This window comes from Pinus tabuliformis, chromosome 9 (assembly GCF_031772625.1).
Source record: "Pinus tabuliformis cultivar Carrire ecotype Pingquan chromosome 9, CPIR1, whole genome shotgun sequence".
Lineage (NCBI taxonomy): Eukaryota > Viridiplantae > Streptophyta > Pinopsida > Pinales > Pinaceae > Pinus > Pinus tabuliformis.
The window spans coordinates 317,540,707-317,548,775 of NC_142307.1; positions in this window are offsets into that span (position 1 = coordinate 317,540,707).

The window sequence follows — 8,069 nt, forward strand, 5'->3', positions numbered from 1 at the left end:
CTCACCCATGATATAATAAAGTTCCATAAGAAAAAATCTTCCCTCGAGGTACTTTTCATGTCATTAATGCTACCAGCCCAATCAAGATTAGCATAATATTTCAAATTGAAATATTTACCTCTTGCATACCACAAGCCATAGAATATTGCGCCTTGGAAATATTTGAAAATTCTCTTCATTGCATTGACATTAATTTATCTAGGACTTTATTGAAATCTGGATACCAAGCCCATTGCTTACATTATGTCTAGCCTTGAAATATCTAGATACAAAATTATTCCAATCATTGATTTGTAAGGTTTTTGATTCATAAGAGGAGATTCATTCTCTTTACTTAGTTTACAACTAGTCACCATGCGGGTACAAAATGGCTTCCATTCTCCCATCCCAAATTTCTTCAATGTTTCATTTAGATAATTGGATTAAGAGATGAATATACCCTTTTTAGATTGGGTAATTTTCAATCTAATGCAGAAGGACAACTCTCTATCGCTGACATTTCAAATTCCTTTCTCGTTACCTCAACAAAATATTATCACATTTGTTCTAAATCATTTCCAAAGAGAATGTCATCTACAAAAGTCAAAATAATTAGCAAGTGACCATCTTCAGTAATGTACATATTTATATCAACAATCCCTCTTTTAAAACCTTACAGCTGGAGATATTTGTTTAATATGGCATATCATGATATTGGAGCTCGTTTCATCCCATACATAGCCTTTCTCAATCTGAAAACATAATCTTCATTCTCTGGGACCAAAAAACCTTTTGGCTAATCTACATACACTTCTTCTTAAAAATCTCCATTTCACATCCATTTGATATACTTTTATGTTCGTATAACTAGAAAATGCTAGAAAATTTCTAATCTCTTTTAGTCTTACTATTGGTGCAAACGTTTCTTCAAATTGTATTCCTTCTGTTTGTGCATAATCCTTATTGAATAGCCTTTATTTGTTTCTTAAAGCTTGTCCTTCCTCATTTATCTTATTCTTGAAAACACATTTCGCGCCTATAACATTTTTATCCTTGGGTCTGGTACAATCTCCCAAGCTTCAATTTTTTGAATTTGGTCCAATTCTTCATTCAATTCTTTTTCCCAAAACTTGTCTTCACTAGCCTGACTGAGATTTTTTGGATTGATTTGTGAGATCAATGTAAGATTGGCATGACCATAAATTCCAGTGAATTTACTTGTAGTTTAGACACTAAACCTTCCATCATAAAGTATTTTACTTCTTGTGTTTTATTATTGCACATGCTTTTATGGAGTCTTGTGCCTTTGTGTCGAATCTTCTTCCTCTTTGTATTTTACAACTTCTTCTTATTCTTGAGCTACATATGTTAGTGCAAAATCCTCCTCATCATTTTACTTTTGATTTTCTTTACAATTCATAGGATCAGGTAGTGTTTATCAACTATGAGATTGATGTAATCTTCAACCCTTTTTGTCCTCTTGTTGAAGCACTTGTAGCCTTTGTTCTTGACCGAATATATTAGTAATATACCCTTATATTATCGAGAGTCAAACATTCCAAGGTATTTATCGTTTCCATTGATTTAAAATTTACTCTCGATAACTTAAAATATTTTACAAATGTTGGTCTTCCTTTCTATAAACCATAAGGGATTTTGTCATTATTAGGCCTGAGTTGTGTTCTCTTTTCTATGTAATAAGTTGTTTGAGTTTCTTCTCCCTAGAATGTGTGTGAAACCTTTCCTTCCTCCATCATTACTTTGGACATCTCTTGAAAGGTTTTATTTTTCCATTAAACTACCCCATTCTATTGTGGTGTTCTTTTTACTGAACACTGCATCTTTATGTTATGTTTTTCATAGAAATGTTCAAACTCTTTCGATATGAATTCTTCTCCTCTTTCATATTTGAAGAATTTAATATTGAGTTCCTTCTCATTCTTAACCTGAGCCTTAAATATTTTCCACTTACTCATGGCTTCTAACCTTTCTTTCAATAACATTATACAGGTAACCCCAGTAGAATCATTAATAAACAAAATAAAGTTTATTTCTCCTCTTAGACTATTTTTTGTTGTGGGACCATAGATATTCATGTGATCCAACTCCAAAGGTTTAGAAGATGATAACTCCTTTATTTTGAATTGTGTCGTTATCTACTTTTGAAATTAACAAGCCTTCTAGATTCCATTATCGAGCTTTAGTAGACTTGGTAAGCCTTTGTCTACCCTTAACGTACAAATTTTGACTAGACTATGGAAATCTACATGCCCCAACCTTTTGTGCTACAACAATTTTTTATTTGTTTTTCTTAAGTAAAAATTCACTATAGAATCATCAAGCATATACATGTTGTTGTGAGTTTTGGTTTCCTTTCCTAGCAACTTTCCGTTCTCATATTTTTATATCTCATTGTCCTTTGAGTTAAAATTGATATCATACCAATTGTCACACATTTTACTTACACTCAATAGGTTGTGCTTGAGACCAACCACATATAGGAAATTATTTTCTTTGTATTTTCATCTAGACTGAATATTCCCTTTCCTTTAATTTGTGTTAGAGGATTATTTCTGAATGTGAAATCACCTTTTATTTTCTATTTTAGAAACAATAATTTACTCTTGTCTCTAGTAATATGCTTAGAGCATCCACTGTCGACATACCATTTTCCTTTCTGGACATGTGTAGATAAAGAAATTCCACACTCCTCAACTTTCTCAGTCTTAGTCCATTTATTCATCAACCCATCAATAACTTATCAAAAGTCATCAAGATCCATAGATAGATTTCACTATATAACTAACATAGAAACCTTGGAAAATCAGAGATGTGGAATGGGCATTTTATGCCAATCACTAGGTCTATAGAACCATGTGACAAGACAAGTTGTATGCCAATATAGAAAAATGATCGTTCAAAATGTAGAAAATTCCATTTGGGGATACACCATGGATGAACATGGAGTGCATGTAGATGAAGAAAAGATCCAATTCATTTTGGATTGGCCATCCCAAATGACTTTGATATAAATTTGTAGTTTATTGGGCCTTAATAACTTCTACTAAAGGTTCATGTTAAATTCTCTCACATTTCTTGGCCCTTAAGTCAACTGACCAATGGTGAAGCTAAAGAAAATGTTTGCTAGACTAAGTCACAATATAAAGCATTGGAGGATCTAAAACACTAGCTCTACTCCAAACCAATCCTCACCCTACCAAACCCGCAACAACCATGTGAAACTGAGACAAACACTTTTGACAATGTTATCAATGTATTCCTTACTTATGAAGGACATCTAATGGCCTGTCATTCTGAAACACTCTCTAATATTATTTGGATATACACCACCTATGAAAATGAGATGTATATTTCATGCTAACACGTCAATAATGAAATAATTATATTCTTAAGAAGGAGATGATCATCCACATTGATCATAGGCCTTTGTAATTCATGAAGACATAAGTGAACTTATTTAATGACTATCTTTACATGTGTGCAACAATTCCACTTAAACATAAAATACCAGAAAGGAAGCACCAATAATGTCACAGACTACCACCTACATTTGTGGCAATAAAAATAGTTCTTCAATATTGTGGGAATGAGAACCCTAGATGGTCATAATTATACAAAAATGAACCTGACTTCATTGTCACATACCAAAAATTAGTTATAGGAAAATAAGTTCTATAATTCCCCATCCGTCACGTGCTCATGTGCTACCTATGCCTTCATTTTTCTTCCTTTAAGGCGATCATGCCATCCACCGTTGTCCCTTCTTAGACGAGGCAAAAAGAGTTCTGGAAGATCGCCCGATTTTACAAGCGCAACTTCCTCCTGGATATCAAAGACTCCTGCCAAGTCCTTCGCTAGTTGAGAAACCGGCTGACCCGCCCAGGTGGTCAGCCGAAGCACCTGTCATTGAAGATGAACTGTCTGGATCCATGCCTGACGAAAGTCAACAGTTTGATACGACAGTTGACCTGGTTTTGCCTTCAGAAGCTCTATCTTCGGATGATACCATCACAGAGGAGAATAAAGACGACACCGTCCAAATTCTCTTCATCAGCACTGACTCTGATGAACAAGGGGGCAATGCCACCATTCCTTTATCGCAGGAAGGAAGTTCATCAGAGCGATATCCGGCCGTCTACTCGGTCCCACCACCAAGCAACCTAGTTGTCTCGTTCGACTGGAACCAACTAGGCAGACCCCGGTTGCCAGCCAGTATACCATTCAGAATTATTGTCCAAATATACAGAATGGTAATGGCTGGCACTATCATTGATGAAGGGGCATCTGTGAGTATCCTTTCCTCTATTGCTTGGAAAGCACTTGGTTCTCTTGCGCTTTTGCCTGAAATGAGAAATCTATCAGGCTTTGATAAAGGAACCAGTCGACCTTTAGGGATCCTCCCCAATGTGCCCATAACATTCAAAGGGAAGACCGTTCAAATGAACATGATGGTCGTTCAAGGACCCTTGGATTATAACCTACTCCTTGGACGAGACTATATATATTGCATGGGGGCCATCGTCTCCTCACTCTTTAGAGTAATGTGTTTTCCGCACGAAGGAAGAGTGGTCAAGCTCGTGGACCAACTTTCATTTCCCGGATCACGCATCGCAAATAGTCATGTACCATCCCTAAATGGTCTATTCACGCAAGAAGTGTCTCAACCCACGGTCCGTCCTCCTGATGAGCGCGAGTAATCCGGGAGGATATGACTGAAACCCAGGGGGCATGCGTCTTGGTCTGCTTCGGCAGAAAAACTCTGGGTATAGGGTAGGTTTCCGCGGGAGAATATGACTAGTCCGTACCTCGTCCGTCTAGGAAGAGGGTTGTTCTAGAAGAAGATTCTTTTGTTAAAGTTATGTGAGTTGGCGGGCTACGTCGCTCACCTTTGCCTATTTCAGTAGACATCGCCGAAGAAATGTTTTGTTTGCTCCGTGAACGAGACAATCTTTGGGTAACCTGAAAGAGGTAAGCCTCTCTCGTTAAAACAAATGTTTTGGCGGAAGTGAAGTAGAGGTAACCTTGAAATCGTGCTTTATACCTGGGGGCATGCAAACCTTTTGGAGTGCAAGCAAGGGGCAACTATTTATTTTTTAAATTTTTAGGACCTCTAACCCTTTAAACTCGTAGGATTAGTCGTTTCCAAACTTGCATAAAGAAAGGATCCGGAGCAAAGCTTAGTGAGATGAAGCTCCATAAAAAATAGAATCTTGATGAGACACTCTTATCATATGACTGGTATAATCGAGCAGTTTTAGCATAAAGTTCATGCTCGTTAAAAAATAAACGCAAGATCCGAGCAGTTTTAACGCGGACTTCATGCTCGTTAAAAAATAAACATAAGCAATGAGCAAGTGTTTCCACCAGCGTTTAAGCTCATTTTAAAATAAAAAATGAACCTACCCGGTAAATAACCACTGTGAATGTAACCTTATCAGCCATTAAAGCCTTGGTCGTGTTTGCACCGTCACCTCCACTTTTCCATTGGCCGATCATTCACCTCCATATGATTGTTTACCCATTTTGAGGAACAGCTGCGAAGAGTGAGTTCACCTAGCCATCCTTGTGACACTGCCGTGATTGGAAAATTCCAACCTGTACCTGGAATCAGCTGCTAACCCTGTTTATCACTCGTTCCTCAAAAGACGAGTCTTCTTTAAGTTCTTTTCAACTGACTCGTAAAATATGAAAAGATTGCCGAGTTTTGGCCTTCCAGCTCGTTAAAGCGACCGGAAGAGCTATCCCTCCTCTAGATTTTAATCTTTTTGGACCTGAGGGATTATTGCACAAAAAGATCGAGCGCTTGTTTTGTTCGGCTCGTTAAAACTATCGAAAACTCATCCCTTCTGTATTGTTTTATACTTTTTCGGACTTAAGGGATTAGATGACGAAAAAGGAATTTTGGAGTTGACTTTATGTACCTTTTCAGACTCTCTAAAAATGAAAAGGACCGAGTTATCCTTGTCGTTAGACTCGTTAAAATCATTAAATAGCGACAAACTTGTCTTTAAACGAGAACGAGTTTCACTATCACTAAGCTCGTTAAAACATAGCGATGGGCTTGCCCGAAGGGTAGGTTATAGAACAAGCATATGTAATCCTCCTCAAGCTTGACAAAAATAAAGAGGTACTGGTCAGCAATGACTGGGGAAAAATTGGGAGAAACTAAAGAAAAATTTGATGGTAGCAAATCACTCTTGAACATGACACTTTTCCTCCATACCACAATCGGGTTGGGTTGTTTCATTCACCGGTCACATCACCATGGTCTCGCCATACCATCCATATTTGGGGTAATGCTACCGATCCATCGCATCAGTGTCACCATATGTTCAAGAGAAGTCGTTCAGAAAGAGTCAACCGTGTCCCATCCACTGCCATACCTTATCCTTCATCCATTCATGACCGCCACCCTGAATCATATGTCACAGATCATTTTCACCTCCATTAAAATCATTAGCTCCGTTCCATGTCACTGATGTGGGATTCATTAAGGCCCTCCTTTGACGGATCGCTTCTTGTCGACATCAGCTCATTATCCAAGAAGTTGATCTAGGAACAACCCCTTCAGTACTTTGAAGCTTGCATGCCACAATGGCAATTTTCTCACTTCCGGCGACAGGTATACATCAATGACCTTCGACCGAAAGATTTTGCGTGGTGTTCAACGCCATGTCCTTTATTCACACCACGTGAATTGTACTGCAGTACCTGTAGGGTCATTATCATTATCGTTGATTCCTCTCGCGCTTGTTAACGGTTTACATCATTGACCGGTAATCAAGCGATGTCTTTCCATGTTCGACTTTAGAACAATTCTCACATGGATCGACTTGTACTTAGAGTGAAGATCGAACGATTTTGAAGACCCCGGATCTAGTTTCATCTATCCGGGCTGCGATATATATTCAGGAAAGATAAAGACATTGACATGTACATCATTGCAACAGATAATCATCCTACTCAAAGGATGATAATTTCATCAAAATTATCATTCTACCATCAGACGATTGTTTGTTCTATGTACAGAAAAATGTATTTATAAAGCTGAGCATGGGAATGCCCGCCTCAGCTAGATCATGAAAGCAGTATGAAAAATAATGTATTGTATTGTATTGTAGTACAGGTCTCCTCCCAGCATTGGATGAACTTCGGATCCCCCTGATAAAGCATTTCGCTCGATAAACAGCCTCATACTTTAGGGGGCAACTGTTATAGACATTTTTGTGCCTTGCAGCACTGAGCATGAAATGTCCATAATCTAAGGGATCCAAAGTCCCTAAACATGTTGTTCCTACCCCTAGAGGAACAAGGCTAACAAACCACAGCAATTCACAAAAGTTCTCCACCTGAAACTACTCAAAAACAAGTCAATTCAGGATCATGTCAACTGCTCCACTGACCATCTGCGCTGAATGTCAATGGCTCCACTGGCTACCTGTGCTGAATGTCAACTCCAACACTGGCTACCTGCACTGAGCGAGATTGGACAAGTGGCAGACTCATTCCTCAAGGTGTCAGAACCCAGGAAGCTTCCAAAATGACACTTGCCTCAGGGAATTCGACTGGTGATGAGTAAGAGGTTCGAAATCTCCAAGTGGAAGCAAGAACCTCCAAGTGGACTCAAGAACTGACAGAGGGAGAGGACACTAGTCAGATCTCAAGCTGACTCATCCTCTCTCCAAACATCTATATATGGATCTCTACTCCATGAGATCTAGGGGCTCGAATTTTATTATTGCAAAGAATTGTTGTTGGTTTGAGACTGGAATCATTGGGTGCTTAATGCTTTGAAGGGGCTGAAGATAGGAATTCCATTTGCTGGGAAGGAGATGCTGGATTGGAGCCCTCTGGGTTGTATCTCTTCCTGAACCTTCTTATTCATTAATAAAGCTATCTTGGTTTCTCCTATATGCTGATGTATTTTGATGTATAAATGTATTAGTGTATTTGGTTTATTTCTAATCCTAAACTAGTTATGAATGTGAACATCTATCTTTGTGTAGTGTTCTTCTCTTGTCTCAAGTAGCTGTTCTCTTGTCGCAAGTAGGTGTTCTCTTGTGATCTTG